Below are 17,622 nucleotides of genomic sequence, written 5' to 3' on the forward strand. Positions count from 1 at the left end.
AAGGAAGAAGAAAATTAAGTGTGATAAACAGCTTTAGAAATGTTTTTGGAGGTTTTTGTCAGCTTATATGAAGTCAACCAATTCTGGGTGTGCAGAGAGTAAAGAACTAAAACTGTTATTGATTTTGTCAGCTTACTCTTGGCCAGAAAAGTAATAAGTGAAATTCCCAAATTATCAATAACACCTGTAGCCTTTGACTATTTTTAAAGTAAGGAAATGTCAGACATTTCCTGTTTTCGACACTGATGGTACCAAAGGTGATTTTCTTTACAAAATTCAGCAAACAATGCACTCCACAAATGGGAGACATGTTCCCTGTGTTAAAATCTGTTATTTGTCTAACCCAGCTCTAAGAGTCGTGGTGAACAACTGTCTGATTTGATATGCTTGAAGGTAAATGCTTTTTTATAGTAAACCACACCTTGGAGATGTTGTGGCACATAGGTTTGGAGACAAACTAAGCAACAATTTCTGTGTTGTGAAATCAAAGCTCTGTTGACTTAGGTCATTACAGTGCCATTGCGGTAATGAAAATGAATTAATTCAATAACTGCTGAGCAGTAGTGTGCAACGGATAGCTGTCAGGGATAATTCATTCATTCTGCCATTTTGGGGATCAAAACAGGATTTATCAACTTGTTTGTGTGAAAAAAAAAGGCAGGAAGCTATCAGTATTTATTGGCACAAAATGATGATGATTTGCTGGAGTAAGATTTTGTAATGTGCACTAGTAATATGTGCTCACCCAGTGGGATTTAATGTCATATATTATCTTGAAATGCTTTCAAATCACCCAAAAGACGAATAAAGTTTTTCATCAACCTTAAATTTGCCAAGTTTGAATTTTTGTCAAACTACTAAACAAGGCAGCACGGTGGCACGATGGTTAGCACTGTTGCCGCACAGCAAGAAGGTCCTGAGTTCAATTCCACCATCAGGCCGGGGTCTTTCTATGTGGAGTTTGCATGTTCTCCCCGTGTTTGCGTGGATTCCCTCTGGGTACTCCGGCTTCCTCCCACTGTCGAAAGACATGCAATTTGTGGGGATTGGATAATCCAAATTGCCACTAGGTGTGAATGAGTGCGATTCGAAAGTGAATGCGAATGGTTGTCTGTCCCTGTGTGTTGGCCCTGCGACACACTGGTGACCTGTCCAGGGTGTACCCCGCCTCTCGCCCTATAACAGCTGGGATAGGCTCCAGTGCCCCCCGCGACCCTGAAAAGGATAAGCGGATGGATGGATGGACTACTAAACAAGAGCATTTCCTCATAGATTGTTCTTTTACTCCAAGGATAAAAATGCCATTTTCTTTCTCTTACAGGATTTACATCTGACAACACTCTCACTGTGATTACTTCCAGATATACCTTTCAAGATTCAAGCTTTTGGCTGTAAGTATAAGACAAGCAAAGGCATACTATGTATTTGACTACATTAGTTGGGGGTGAGCTGGAAAGTTCACAGAGGGATAAAGAGAGAAGGGAGTGAGGGGGAGGAGAAGCTTCTCCACTTCAGCAGAGCGGTCCAGAATCATTGCTGTGACCGTTCTTTTTAAGCAGAGACAGATCACTGCACATTGTTACATGATTCCATCCTCTGCAGCTCCACTTTCAGAAATATCATTCATTCTCCTAGTCATTTCAGAAATCCAGCTTGCCTCTGTGCCCTTACTGTCCACTGAAAGCACGGCCTACACGGCAGGCTGTCTATGGCTGGATGCTCTCTGAAACTGTCTGGTAATATAACATTCTCAAGAGCTTTGGGGTGAAACAGTAGTTGACCCGAAAGAAAAGTCCTGTTGAATTTTATTATTTGAGAGATAGAAAATAACTCTTTCTGAAGAACGGCTGCGTTTGTCTCACACCAAATTTCTTTTCGGTAGAATGTTTGAGCTACACAGCAAGTCCAAAAAAAATGAAATCACCGCTGCATTATGAAATATGTCAATCGAATTTTAGCCCTGTGTGATCACATGTTTTGGACTGCATTAGATGTCAGCATGAAACGTGAGTCGGGCTTTCCCCGCTCTACCATCTGTTCTTAGAAAATCTTTGCATGTGCCAGGGAGGAGGGAGCCCACTGCAGTGTGTAGTGAGCGGGAAAGGCGTGGTTCGCATGACGGCGCAGCCCACTGTGAGCAAATATGATTTACTGTAGGATTTGCCCGTCTCCAGTATACCCTGCACACTCCAGCACTCAGCTGATTAATCAGAATCATTTCCATGAGTGATGGAAGCTCCAGCCTTGCAGGGGCTACAGACAGCTAATAAACCCCAGCGGGTAACAGCCACGCCTTGAAAGATGCTTACTTGCTTCTGCCTCTATACTGGCTCTATCCATCTGCCGTCATTCAGCCCTCACTGCCCTGTGTCAGCCTCATTGTTATTAATATTGATCAGCTCATCTTTTGAATGAGAATTCATACCCCGGGGACCAGTGGCGCACAATTAGTTAGTAAGAGCTGGGGATCAGCTTCAGGATTGAATGTGGCACCATAGGCGAATAACAAAGATTGATGCCATTATTTAAATGCTGATCGCCTGGTTTGTAAACTGTAAAAAACCTTCAAGTTCATGTGGTAATTCTGTGAGAAGAACATGTGAGAGAACATGTAAATGAAAGCACCAGTAAGTTCTAAAAATGGGATAAAAGATGTTGTTTTGATGAAATAGTAATAAAATAGTTGCCAGTTGTGATCAGTGGTCGATATGAAATTCATTATAACTTATATCGCCTTTTAACGGTGTATATATGCGAAGATTAACTTTGATCAGTTTGATTTTCAGATTGTTTGTGTTTTACTTAAAGCTGCCAAATCATTATAATAATAATAGATATGATAAGTATATGTACTCACTTGTGGAGTTGTTAAAGACCCATTTTTTAAAACAAACATTACCAAAATATGTCCTTTAGTCCTAAATTATGTTTTTCCCCCTTACAGTACCCCTTTAATCTTTGATCATTTCACCTGCTTCTTCTTAACAGCAGCGTGGAAGCACACATGTATCTATATGGCTCTAGCAGTGAGGTTTCCCTCATTGTGTCGGATCTAAAATGAGCCAACACAATGAAACACAAAGTGTTGCATTGTTGCTCTCATCTCACATCTGCAGCACCGCATGTCAGCAAAGATACAGAACCCCCAGTTCAAATCCTTGACTGCTAGCCACAGCATGAAATATTTACCACAAGAACATGAAGGCAGCAGTCACTAAAAAGATTTGGAGACAAGGCAACAGCGACAACACTGAACCGCTTTATGCAAGCTACATGCATAAATGCAAAGATTACGCTTAATAAAATAAATATGAGATGATGTCATGTGTTTTTGCACATTTGCTGTATGTGCTGTGTCAGGACCTATAATTGTTGCCTGGAAATGTTTCCTTTTTCTACTCACATACACAGAAAATAAGCTTCGTGGTTTCTTTCTCCTTATGTGCTTTTTATTTTCCCCTTCCCTTTCGATGTTCTATTTTAGTACTTAAAGAGAAAAGCAATACACAAAAGCACACACAGAAACACACTCCTAATCCAGTAAATACACGTACAAATAGGGAATCCACATGAAAAATAAAAAATCTACTGGACCTGGCCAAGGGTGTAATGATGTGCTCACTTTGGATAAGCTGCTATTGACGTAGCTGCTGCAGAAAAAATCATTTTGAGACAGTGACACACACAATTATTAGTTATATTAGGGAGCTTTTGTAGCATTTTTCTTTTAGCATTTGTTTTCACACTTTCTATTTCTTTCATTTTTTTTATTTGTACTTGGATTCTTGTGAATGTTTGTAGCGGAGTCACTGCAAGATTCTGGTTTCCTCCTGAATGTAGTCACATTTTTGGAGCTACATGAGTTTAATATTGCACAGAAAAGCACATGGTGCTACATGTGATTTTGTAGAGAAGGCTGGGTAGTGCATTTTAATGGCTGCCTATAGTTATTGACTGAGCAGCTCCTAATACATGACTGTGAGCTCTGTGCAGTTAGTCTTCACAACACGCAGCCCTTATTAAATATGGATTCTAAGTTGCACAGAACCTCTCTGGAGACTTGGCCTGCTTAGTTCAAAGTAAGGTCTGTTAGAGTTTTTTTTAATACTTATTACTCAATGAAATTATGCAGATGATTACTAGATTATTATTGTATTGAGAATCTGCTGCTGCAGCAATAGTCGGGAGCAAACAAATTATGATGAGAGCGTTGATACATTTGCCACTAAAAACCCTTCTGTGTTTCACATTTCAATGAAGAGAAGCCAGTGTTGCTTACTACGGGTGAATCCAGCATGCTATGAATCTTCAGCATATCATTATGCTGTTTGCACTCTTCAGATACCGATTCAGACTAGAGCACAAGGCTATGAAATATCTCTTATAATGTGAAAAAGATAGATCGACGATGATGGCAGGATATTGTCACATTTGTTAATTTGCAGAGCTGGTCTGTAAATTAGCAGACAGGAAGGCTGTCATTTTACTTTCACCCTATGGAAAACTAGAGGGAGGGATTGTGTCTCTGTGATTTTTAAGAACGTATTTCAGTTTTTGTTGTTGTTGTTGTTGTTGACAGAAGACCAGAAGACACAGATAAAGCCTAAACCAACAATAAAAAGATCATGATAGCAAGTGCTTTGTCTAGCCAAGGTCTGGTACAGCTTATTCCTCAGCTTTCACTTCCTTACTAATTAAACACACACAGACACAGACATAAACACACGCATGCATATTAGTGAGTCACACTCTTGGATTGATGATTGAGCACTGTAGTCATTTTGAATCAATTCCTTAATTACCCTCCTGCTGCTCTAACAACTCACTAATACCAATTGTGTATCAGTGTACAGCTGAACAAAGATGCAAAAACATTTTTTTGAGTTTGCTGTAAACCATAAAATCAGCTGGTTAGTAAATTAGCCTTTAAAAATAAAACTCAAATTGTACATTTGCTAGCTGTTTTTAAAGATTCACCCATTCATCCATCCATCCATCCATCCATCCAACTGTCCTATCGCACCTGTTGTAAGGCAAAAGGTCTGCAGGCCTAAAGCAGAGAGACTCGCGGCCATTCACACCTAGAATTTGAAAAGAAGCCGATAGGAAACCATGAAAGTGCAGGCTGGACATGCAAATTCCACAAAGAAATGCCCCATCTGGCACTTTGGGATCAAACCCTGTTGCTGTGAGGCGACAGTGCTAACCACTGAACCACTGTCATTAACGGTATTAGTAAAATTTGTTATTAAAAAAACTATTAAAGGGGTGGCTGTGGTTTAGGAGATAAAGCAGGTTGTCCATCAATTGGAAGGGGAAGGTGAGGATATATGGAGCGGACAAAGATGTACAGAGCCCTCTACTCATTTTTCTTTATGTGAACTTTATTGGAATACCATTACCTTCCCTTTAATTACCAAATCACTTCTAATTCAAAAACAGCGAGTATCTATTACGGCCTCGACCCAGCACTGAGAAATGGCAATGTCACAGAAAGGGAGCAAATTGCGATCCTCCCTTCCAGATGTATGTTTTGAAATTGCAGCAACCCACCCCCCTCTCTATCCCTACCCCTTCCCTTTTTAGTGATTGAGACTTTATTGATTTTTGGTTCCAGCGCTCATTGCAGCCCAATAAGGTGGATGATTCACTTAGGGGAGGATGATAATTCCCAGTGACACACAGCAGTGCCCCAAGGGCTCCAAACTGTCTGGTTGACCACTGGCGTCAAGTGAAAGTGTGCATTACATCTTCTCATTAATCCAATAAAACGCCCACTGTAAGGGGAAAAAAAGCTGTGGATTTCGATGGTTTTGCAATATTTACGCAAAGAATTATACAGATAAGATTCTATTTATCAAGCTTCACAGCTTACAGTATGTAAAGCATGGTGGAAAGGTTTTTAACGTTATATATCTATATATTTATATAAGGTTTAGGTTGGTATGAATATCTAGAATAAATCTTTTATTATGACAGTAGCAGGGGTGTTAGTCAAAGAACATAAACAAGATAAATGAAAAGAGAGCCAAAGCAGCAAACTACTGCTGAGGTAAGCAGGCATCTTAGTGTGTGCATATTATTGGATAGTGGTGTCTTCTGTAATATATCATTTTTTTCCTCTGTCCTCTTTTCATTTCCCCGTTTTTTTTTGTTGTTGTTTTTTTCAAACACTTGCAGCCTTGTTAGCTGAGGGACACATCCGAAACCAATTGAGTCCTTCAGCAGCAGTGGTTTTTGGTATAAGGATATGGATGCCGGTCAAACTGTAGAGCATCTGGCTGCTTTTGGATTGCCCTTATGCATCGGTGCACAGATTGCTGCATACAGCACCTTGTGAGCAGCATCACAAATCAGCTGTCCGAGCAGCGAGTGCTGGAACGGAGAGAGAGATTGAAGATGGAGAGAAAGCAAGGGGAAGGGAGAGCTGAAAGAAGGGGAGGGGGTTCCATTCAGTGAAAGAAAGAGTGAAGAGAGGGAGAGGAGGAGGGGATTGAGAGAAACAGAGGTGGGGGTAGTCACAGCTAGAATGACTGAGAGAGCGTGTGTGTGTATATAGGAGAACAAGTATTGCTGCAGTGGAAACAGTGCGAAGAGGACTGCAGTTTCTGGTGCTGATGGGAAAGCAGTCGAGGGACATTATTAAGGCACTGTAGCATTAATCCTAAGTGCCTATTTGGTGAATGGGTTTGCCTGTTGTGGAGAACAGGATTACGGAATTACGGTAGTGCTAGGTAAGGATGTATTTTAAAGTCTCTTCTCAGCTCTGCTTGAACACTTCCTTCGTGGAATCTGGAATAGAGTTACGGGCTGGTGGTTGCTGCTGTATTGGAGGATTTTTACCTGCAGCGTCCAACTTCAGCTTTTCTTTTTTCGTTCCTTATACAATAACGCAGGTGCTGTGTGCATGTTACCGATGCATGTGTTCCCAACTTTACTCCGAGACGATTCCTTGTAAAAGAAATACAGACCGTTCCTGGGCCCTTATCTGCCCCGGGATCTAGCCACAGGACCTTGAGTTCACGAAATTAATGATTTCAAATCAGGTAGTGTTACGTAAATTTTTTTGGAAGGGGAGTGTAGCTTTGGCTCTGTATATTATTCTCATTGATCACGGCTCATTTAGCTTGCCTGGTGGATGTTGTACCTCTTTCCTGGAGAGTGTCCAGGAGGCTGCCCTGCTGACAGATGCTGTGCTTGCCCCTTTAGCTACACCGGTTTCTCTCATAACCTCCCTAAATACTAAGAAACAGGCAAGTGGAGCCAGAAAAAGCAGACTACACACACACACACAAACCCCAGGTCTGTCCACAATGTAACAAAACAGACACAAGCTCCACTACTCTTTATTTTTTTAGACTGAGCAGTTAGACACAAAAAGAGACTGACAGTTGTGCTGAGGAGTATAGAGGGAGGGGTGGGGATTTCATAAAGTGCTGCAGGATGCTCTTTTTTTTCTGCTGCCTCTTATGGGACATATAGCATAGGCAGCACTGAGGTGACAGTACCAAGGACGAAACCTATAATGAGCTGCGTGTACTTCTTAATTCCTAATGCTGACTCTTGCAATTCTGAGCCTATCATTATCACAGCAGAGTTATCATTAAATTCCATTTAATTAAAATTCTATTTAACAAATAGACTAAAAATAGCTAGGGTGTTATTTTGCAGTGTTTTTGAAAGCCAGGAGTTTTGATCCTGCTTTGAAAGCAAATTACAAATACAACACAATTTTTACATCATGCACAAAGAGAATTGTTAATTATCAATTCATAATTTATTCTTCCGCCTTGTTCTGAATAACATACTGGGATTTAAACTAGGTCTATTTCTCCCCTAGTATCTGGTGTCACAATGATCAAAGTCAGTCAATGGCTTGCATTTGAAATGGTCACATGATCATTCGATTCTAAGAAGTCGAGTAGACAAGTACACTGTAGAATGTCAGGGATCACATTATATGTTCATGCAGAACTGTAGGTACTCTATCTGTGTGTTTACATGTCCAATATGCAGAGTGCAGAGTATTCAAGAGGCTATGTGATACTGAGCATGCTCTGATGATTCTTTTTTTTTTTGTCAAGCTCTAAAACATTCAGGCAGGCTCATTAAGTTCAAACCTCAGGCAGCCGCTCCCAGTGGCTCTCACACTAAGAAATACTCTCAGAGTCTCTCATACATAACTAGAAAAATGAGAGGAAGCTTTGAAGTTCACCAATCTTATTTCTTTTTTTCTCTTGGCTCCCACCAAGAAGGCAGCTGGTGCCCGAATGCTGGAACTGCTTAAAGAGGAACACAAAGAAAAGAGGCTTATTCTAACTGTGCAGCCTGTATCCTGTGCTACAGTATAGTGCTAGAGTGGGTGTGCCCTCTTGCACCCATATTACTGTTGTTTTCCAACTTACCATAGCTTTATTTAGGTTAAATAGTTTTTCTCCCTAAGCTTGAATCTTAAAGTATTCCACAAGCAAAAGCTTGTTTAAAATGATAATGCCAGCCATGTTGGACTCTAAGAATGAGTCAGTGATTTCCTCTCTGACACGTTAACACAGCTATCACCATGATTGCTCAGTTGCCATTTGTTTTTCACTCCAGGTGAGAGTCGAGCCTTTCCAGTTCTGGCCCAAGCCCATGTGATGGTGTGTCGCTGGCAGGAGATGGCAGAGAGATTCAGTGTTAAACGGTTAGACACTGTCACTAGTCACAGCCTCCTGCAGTGCTGACGGGGCAGTTTCACCACTCTTTAATCTTTACAGGGAGAAAAAAACAACATGCTAGTCATGGCGAAATTTCCAGCAGCTTTCTTTTCTGGCCCCTTAGCTTCATTGGAGGAGACAGTTTGTGATGGTCAGAGAGAGCACATCACAGAGAAGGGGCATACTTGGAGAATTAGTGATGTGGTTTTCAGCATGTTTCATCATACTGTTTTGTGTAACACCAACAGTGTTACAGCAAAACCTCTGAATTTACCCAGTGATTAGTAGTCTGAAAAGTTACATGAACATTGAACAGTTAAGTTTCAAGCAGGTCTACATTAAATTACTGAATATATCGTCTTGGTTCGGATATATACATCTAGTTTTTCACTGCATCCAGGAGCATCAACTGCATTTTAATTGGAAATCCTTTGGCTTGACATAGCTGGGACCTCCTAGGTAAAATTTTCTTAGTGGATTAGAAAATGGTGGTCCAGTCAGCCACTTGGTGATCCCAATGTTACCTGTGGGCCATAAGCTGAGCATCTCAGGCATTACTTTCGATTTGGCGTCAAAGAGGCATTACTTTTTTGACCTACCAAAACTTTTAAAGAAGTGCTATTTACATTGTTTGCAGTCTTTATGCTAGTCTAGGTAGGTTTATAAATACTCATTTTCATTATCTATAAATGTGAAGATTTTATTTATTTATTTATTTCAGCCAAGCCACTTCTTCAGAGCAGTCATAGTGGGTAAATCCTTACGTTTAGCAGTCTTACTGCCTGCGTATGTTCCCTTTTTAACTGTTATTAGATGCAGCCTATCTGCAGTGCTGCAGAAGCCCTCTGCTCCGTCACATTTCCTCTGCACAACCTTACATGCAGATTGGGTCACTGTCTCTGTGACAGAATGATTAATCGACCTATCAGGGGACAGGGAAAGGGGATGTGCTGAGGGGGAGAGGGAGAATGTATGGCAACTGGCTGTAAATGATCCCCGCAGCTCCTCACTCAGCATTCAAACCCTGGCATCCGCCCCCCACCCCCTCTTTTTTCAAGGATCCCTCCTGATAATAGCTGAATCACATTCAGCTGCAGGTGAGAATAAGCATTGTTTTATCTACACAAGCAGGTTTGTAAATGAGGCCCTCTGGACCACCCTTTGGATCAGTGCACAATGCGATAGATGAGAAAGAGGCTCTTCTTTAATTCTCTTTAGTGAGATGATCTGCAAAACACCTTTTTTTTAACATCCTTATCTCAGTCAGTGCGTTCACATCATCAGCAGGATTTCCATCATTTTGTTGACATAAAAGTGTAAGTGCCCTGCTGACCTCGCTGATGGATGGTCATACTTTTTTCTGTAGATGCTTGTGTTGTTTATGTTTGCAGTCAGAGTATTCGTGCAGCCCTGAAGCTGTACACAGAGTCCTAGTGTCTCTGTAAATATCCTGTCCTAGATGACCGCAGTTTCGCTGACTGTATAGCAGATAAGTCACTGAGTGAGTATGTAAATGTCAATCAATCTGCTCTTTGTTGGTGCAGATTTGGTGTGATGTTTACAGCGTTACTGTCCACTTTTAGAAGTGTTTTTCTATTTTGTTATAAAAATGTCAGATTTAAATTTTGTATGCTTTGCCATCACTTTTTTAACAGCAGCTTTTCTAACACCACTTGCATCATGTGCCACATTAACACAAATAAGGAGACATAAACACCTTATATGAGAACTGTTTAACACTGACGTTTGAGCCATGTTGGGGGAGTTCATTGTTCAAATCGCTGTTAAATAAAATATAGCATCTGACAGACACTTGGCATACTCATTTATTGTGGCTAGCAGTTTGAAGGCTGTTGGTCATAAACTGAGGAATCTGGCTCTGAAGCATATTTTACACTGCATGCTGTGTTTTTGGATTTGCAAGTGCTTTTGTCAGACTGTTGGCTGTCTACCATGCAATTGCAAAACAGGGAGTGCTTTAAAACTCCAGTAGGCTACCTTGCAGAAATCTGCCTCTGCCATACAATTAGCAGTTATCTGACTCTGCATGCCTGGTGAAATCGTGGACTTTATATGTGATGAACCAGAGATGCAGTAACATGAAAGACTTTACAAGATATACCCATGGAGCCCTGCTAAACTTGTTGTTACAAGTACTGTAGAGCAATACATAAAACTCTATTGCTAATACTGTAATCCAGTGGCAGTGTAATTGTGTTTTTGCATATACAAATGAATATACACTCACTGCCCACTTTGTTAGGGGCACCTAACTCATTTGCATAAACATCTAATCGACCAACCACAAGGCAGCAACTCAGTGCATTTAGGCATGTAGACATGGCCGGGACCACTTGCTGAAGTTTAAACCAAGATTCAGAATGGGGAAGAAAGGTGATTAAAGTGACTTTGGACATGGCGTGTCTTGTAGATGGATGATTCAGAGTATTTCAGAAAATGCTGATCTACTGGATTTTTCCCTTACCATCTCTAAGGTTGACAGAGAATACCAAAAAAGAGAAACTATCCTGTGAGCAGGAGACCACAGTGGGTGCCATACCAGTTAACTAAGAACTGGAAACTGAGGCTCCAATTTTCACAATGTTGCCTGGCTTGATAAGTATTGATTTCTGCTCCAACATTTGAATGGTAGGGTCAGAAATTGGCATAAACAACATTAACACATCGATCTACTCTGCTCTGTATCCATGTTCAGGCTGATGGTGAGGTAAAGGTGTGGTGGAACTTTGGGCCCCTCAGTACCAGTTGAAATTCCTTTTAATGTCACAGCCTATATAATTGTCATTGCTGACCATGTCCATCCCTTTGTAACCACAGTGTACCCATCTCTAATCAATGTATCCAGCAGGGTAAGATGTCATGTCACAAAAATCATCTCAAACTGGTTTCTTGAACATAAATGGGAAATTTGCATAATAGATGTCCAGCTGAAAATTAGCAGCAAATGTGTGATGCCATCATATGTGGACCAATATGGACCAACATCTCCAAGAAATATTTACAACATTCCTTGAATGTCCTTGTTGAATCTATGCTATGAAAAATTAGGGCTGGTATGACCCATGGGTCAGAATATAGTTCTAGCAAACTGTATCTAATAAAGTGACTTGTGAGTGTCTAATCTAGCCATGAATAATATTACATTAATATATTACATGAATACTTAAAATATAAATAGTGCCTTCAGAAAGGGTTCCAATCCAGTTCTAGTAAGGTAAACCTAATAAAGTGACATGTGAGTTGCAATCTTAGATTTTGTCCACACTGTGTCTTTGCTGGTAAATAACACGCAAGGCAACTATCAGTATCCTCACTGTAATCCTATTAAAACTTGGCCAAAATGAGCCCATTATGACTATAGGAGCCCTGAGTCCATTTCAGCAGGGGTGAATTACCATAAAGTAGCAAGAGTTCAGGAACAAAGCTGCACATTATCTCTAATTGAAAGAACTCCACCATCTCAGCTCAGCTTTCCAACTACAGTGCTGTTCTGTCTGATGGATCTAATAAAATACAATGCTCCTTATTCTCTTAATGTTCCAGTCCACATTTTCAGCTGAAATCCAGCCTAGAGAGTCAGAGGTCAGCTGTGACTCAGTGCTAGCTGAGCCAGTATTCTCTTCGTCCAGTGTCTTCAAGTGTGTTTATCATGAATTCGAGATTTGCGTGATGCCTTTGAACAATTACCCTTTAAACAATATCCTCAATATCTTACGCAACTTGGCTCAAACCTAAAATAGCTCATTGGGATTCAGATGAAAGAGTCACTCAGCATGAAATGCAAAAGTACAAAATTAGAGCACACCCATACATGCAACTTATCACAAAGGGATAGTCCGTGAAAGAAATACTATTTTGCATGAGGGTCAGTTCTGCAAAATTTAAGGGTCTGTCTAGTATGAAAGGCTTTGCATGTATGCAGCTTCTTGTATAAACAATCACATTATGAAGGCTTATAGGGCTATGAAGCAGCATGGGATGCACAGCTAGTTCAGTATGAGGCCAAGCACTTCACCCAGACAGAAGCCATAATGTCACAGATGGTAGGAGCCTCAGTGGGGGTTGAATGATTTCACTGGGGTCAGAGTAATTCAGATTGCTTTGTATCTTTTAGGGCCCTGGTCGTCTGGTGGCCAATGACATCCAAGCACCCTTTACTGTCCTTTCTCTTTGTATCTTTTCAAAGTGCTTTACTGTATTCAATACTTAATTTGCCGCCCCACTGATCCTGACTGTTGCCCCAGGCTGCAGTCACATGACCCTGGGACCAGTTTTCTTTTCATTTGTAGAAGCCATTTTGAAAGTAGATGTTATGATGTTTCTGGGGTTTAAAGCCATGCGCTGCATTTGAATTCAAGTCTGGATGGATCTATAATTTTGCTGCACACACACAGATATACTTTGGCCACTATTGGACAGCTGTGTGAAAGGCTATAGAGGCAAAGCGTCAGCGCAGAGGGAAAACAGACCTGGCTCTTTGGCTGCAGATTGTTAATTAATTGCTACTCAGGCTGCCCTGTTGTTGTGCAGTGAAACAGCTGCGTGACTTTAGCTTACTCTCCTTAGGTTGTTTTTTCGGAGATCTGACCTGGTTGCTAATAAGCCCTTACTAAACACAGTCGCCGTGCTTGCAGTTGGCTTATCTGCAGCCTGGGGTTTCCCATCGCTGGAGAGGATGTCACAATGGTCAAAATGTCATGCACATGACCTCAGATAGGGGCACAGAATTTCTTAGTCATGTTTCTTAGTGATGTTTTTTTTATTTTTATGTTTGCACGAGGACACACTGATTGTATCATTAGGATTTGACAGGTGCAGGGTAATAATAGTGATAAGCCTGGAGACGTATTGGACTGTTTCTAAGTGACTCATATTTTCCTCTAATGATGATGAAGACAACATATGATGTGGTAAACCATTAGTGTGCCTTGAGTATTTTTTGTTAAATATCACCTACTAATCTTATTTATTTTACAGCATAAAACACATGCACTTCGTGCTCTTAAATATGATGCAAAGCACACTCCTAATGCTCGGAGCTTAGGTTAGGACACCAAATGCAACAAGATGCATATTAATTTCTGCAACTAAAGGATTGAAGTAGTTATTTAATGCATTTGAAAAGATGAATGCATTTTAAAAAGTCTTTAATTTGTTTACTAACGAAAGAAACAACCTTTGGCATTTCCAGTGATTGTTAGTTAAATTAAAACCACCTACCTTTATTTTATCCCACCTTTTACTGAAAGACAAATATTTAACCTTTGCGTACCACTTACAAGTGCTGTGCTTGTACTTGGCGTTAATATACCAAGTCTGTTTGCATGGGAAAGCTAAATATGCTTGATCTCAATCCAACTCTGAGCAGTGTGTTTCGTGATAAGGGAAGGATCATGCCCATAGCTGTGCTGCTGTGTGCCGTGCAGCTGAGCCATTTTGTTTTAACTAATTCTGATGACTCAAACTCTAACGAAATGAGACGCACATTGAAAGATGGAGCTTAAACCTCCCACAGAGTTCCAGTAGTCATGGTTTATATTAAATATATATTGGATGGAAAGGCTATTTATACCATCCAGGGTGGGCTTTCCTGGCCCTAACTGCTGCTGTTTTAGGGCCTGCTCAACTCTCAAACACTTAAACGCATTTAGATCTGGAAGCTGCCCAGTACAAAATCTGTCTGATCTACTGGTCACTGTACATTTCCGCTGAAGCAGATGGAGCTTAAGTGTCTTGCTCAAGGGCCTTTCAGTGATGATAATGAGCAAGGGGCAAGTGTTACTGTTACTTATCTTCAGGGTTTAATCTGTTGGTTCAGGGACTGAACTTCCCAGTCTGACTCCTAGTTTTCTTGCTTGGAACCTCTGCACAAGTGTGAAAATGTTGCGTTAATGTGTTACATATATGCACTGTAGTGATTTATGATGGTAGATTACAGCAGATCTTTGTAGTTATCAGCTACACTTCGACATGGCTCTTAGTAGTGTCAGCCTGGTGGGTAGTATACTACTTTGGTGCTGGCAGAAACATCTTGTAGCTCACATCGAGTGAGAAAACAGGAGATAGAAAGGTTAGGATGCCAATTATCAGTTCATTTCTTAAAAATTAAAAAATACATGAAAGGTGGATCCTTGAAAGGAGACAGATAAAAAAAAGTTAGGCCAGGCTTATTTGAGCTGTTGTGGAGGCCTACACAAGCATACCCATAATATGTCAGCAACTCTTCCTGCCTACAGACTGCTGTGGAAAGAAACCCTGCAGCGAGAGCAGAAAGAAGAGGAGGCGTAACAGTTCCAACAACTATTTGATAGATTACTCTGAGGCTTGGTACAAATGTTTATCCTCCTTAATGGAAGAATTTTAATGACTTTGTGGATCCTTTGACTTTTCATTTATCAGTAAGATAAAGTTTTCACTTACCCAGTTAAAGTCTCCAAAATACACAAAATATTGTGCAGATATTCATCATTCCAGATGATGCATTATAATTACTTAGCTTTACTTCTAGTGCCACTTGAGGATTCACATTGGTGGCTTTGCATTTTTATTAAACAAAAATTAATTGTAACGACTTAGAAGACTTATTTATCGTCTGTAACTTTTTGGTTTAAGACTAAATACCTGCAAAACCGTCATACATGATACCAATCACCCTGAGCACATGTTAGCCTGCTAGCGAATGTCGGCGAATATCATAGCTGCTAGCATGACAGCATACTGATGCAGCTATTAGCATGGCTGGAAACTCTTAGTCTTGTTTTTGTATGCTTAATTCCCCATTAAGAAATGTTCCTTTATTTAGATAGCGAGGCATTGTGGATCATTATTGTTGCAAGTTATTTCAGGATATGCATATTTAGATCTAGTCAGAGAAAAGGAACAAGCACCTTGCAAGGTCAATTTGCTTGGATGTCTGATATGACCTGTTTTTTATTCAGAAGATTAAGTTTCCTACCCCTGAGACTGTGTGTATTTGGTATTTAGTGCAGCCTCCACAAGGAGATATTTTTCTCAAATCTTAGTTTTGTTAAAAGGCATTGTCTGGTGTTTGATGGCATTCTTTAAAATAAAAATGGTTTATTTATCTGATTTTATTGGAGCGAGTAGTAAGGGCTTAGCTAGCTGTAAAACAGGGCTAATATCTGTCATAAAACAAGTCTGTGTCCCCTATGTTCGTCCTCAGTGTGGAGGAGATAAAATTCTTGTACACATAACCATGAAAAGTAATTTGATTGGTCTGGCTTGATCAAATGTGAGGGACAAAAAGGAAAAACTGCCCATAAACCTCAGATGTAAGTGGATATCTTTAACAGCGCTAAAATATCTACTGTAATGCATAATACAGTGGAGAGTGGAGACAGTGAGGCTTGTGATTGCTGTTTCATTGAACAGCCCACTCATTTTTAAATGTGTGATGGATGAAAGCATTCCTCAGTAATTTTCTCAATAACTGACAATGTTTGTGTAATTGTTCAATTCCCCATCTATGTATATATTCACAAGATGTTCATCACTGGTAACATCAGTCTGCATAACAGCAGCACAAGTTATTTTACATAATATATTTTGGGATGTATAAAGTGGTCCTGGCCCCTGAATAATATAAGCTTATCCTTTCCGCTGTCAGCCTCAATTTGAATAATTTATATGTAGCAATAAATAGAAGCAGAATCTCTGGCACCATCCTGGAGAATTGGCACTTGAGAAATAGGAAATTCCTTCTTTTTCCCCATATCACCATGACTTTAATGAAATCAGCAGCAGAAGTCTGCTCTTGTTATGCTTGTCTTCTCGTTCTGCTTTCTGAATCAAGGTCTTGCCCAATCACTCATCGCTCTGTCGGCAGGCTGATTTCAGCTGCACTTGTCACTCTGTGATTTCTGGAACAGATAAGAGCTCTGATTGAACATTTGTTTGGCCTCTGGAAACACCACAGGAGAATGGCTAGTAGTAGTTCATTTTAACCACACACATTTCTGTGTGTGGTTAAACATCTCTCCTGGTCAGGCACAGCTGGCGCACGTATGGAAGCAACATCAGACTAGAAATAGCGTTAGTGCCTTGATCAAGTAAAGTCTTTGCAAATCAGAATTTTATGAAATAGGTTAAAATGGATCTCTTATGATTTTACTGTCATGTATACTTCTACAGCAGCAAATGCCTTTAGTACCCATGACCAGAGTTTCACATAATAAAGTCAACCTATGTACAAATAATGGTTGGGAGCCAAAGATTCAGGCTCATCTACACACTTTGTTTTAGTTTTTGTCTACTCTTAGCTCTTCATGATGTAATAAAGTTTGCATATCCCTTATACAGTAATATAAGGCAAACAAATGCTGTGAGCAATAAACGGCCCTGTTAGCCACAGGTCAAATACTTCATTTGTGAGGGGCAGCCAATTAAAAGATACAGTGGCTTGTTTCAGACAGGGGATGAACTGGCTGACTGCAAGATAAATAAAGAGAACGTCTAAAAAAATTGAGTTGGAAATAGCACAAAAGCAAAAAAATAAAAATAAAATAAAAATTCCATACTATTCACCTCATGGAGTTAAGTTATATAATTGTTGGTGAGCTCGTCATGAACAAAGTTGAAATGAAATCACAGAGCCTTACCCAAGGTTCTCTGGGAACCCAAAGATCTCCTTTCTCAGCTTATATTAGAGGAAGCCTATCCCAGCTACCATAGAGCGAGAGGGGTATATCCTGGACAGGTCGCCAATCGGACACGGGGCCCTCTCCAGACATTTGAAAAGAAAAGTCAGATTTAAAATATTCACTTTGGCATATGTTACACAAACACAGAAACACACACACAGACAAACATGCACACAGATCAGCTTCTCATTTCCCCAGTTGAAACATCTTAAGTCTATATACATGCAAATATTGTTCATTTCAGA

General features: G+C 40.3%; 1 protein-coding gene across 4 annotated transcripts in view; it reads left to right on the forward strand.

The window, feature by feature from the left end:
* The window catches only part of LOC102197182 (synaptotagmin-2-like), a 58,774-nt gene that overhangs the window by 27,430 nt on the left and 13,722 nt on the right, over positions 1–17,622 (forward strand). For 3 of the 4 annotated variants that reach the window (XM_005731719.1, XM_005731718.1, XM_005731721.1), the window contains one exon: positions 1,322–1,391. The gene's annotated coding sequence lies outside the window, so the exon portion shown is untranslated. Of the gene's footprint in view, positions 1–1,321; positions 1,392–6,516; positions 6,735–17,622 lie in introns of those variants that run through there. The other variant, XM_005731720.1, reaches the window with a different exon arrangement.

Source organism: Pundamilia nyererei, unplaced genomic scaffold (genome assembly GCF_000239375.1).
Source record: "Pundamilia nyererei isolate P.nyererei 1_Seehausen unplaced genomic scaffold, PunNye1.0 scaffold00044, whole genome shotgun sequence".
In the NCBI taxonomy this organism is placed as follows: Eukaryota; Metazoa; Chordata; class Actinopteri; order Cichliformes; family Cichlidae; genus Pundamilia; species Pundamilia nyererei.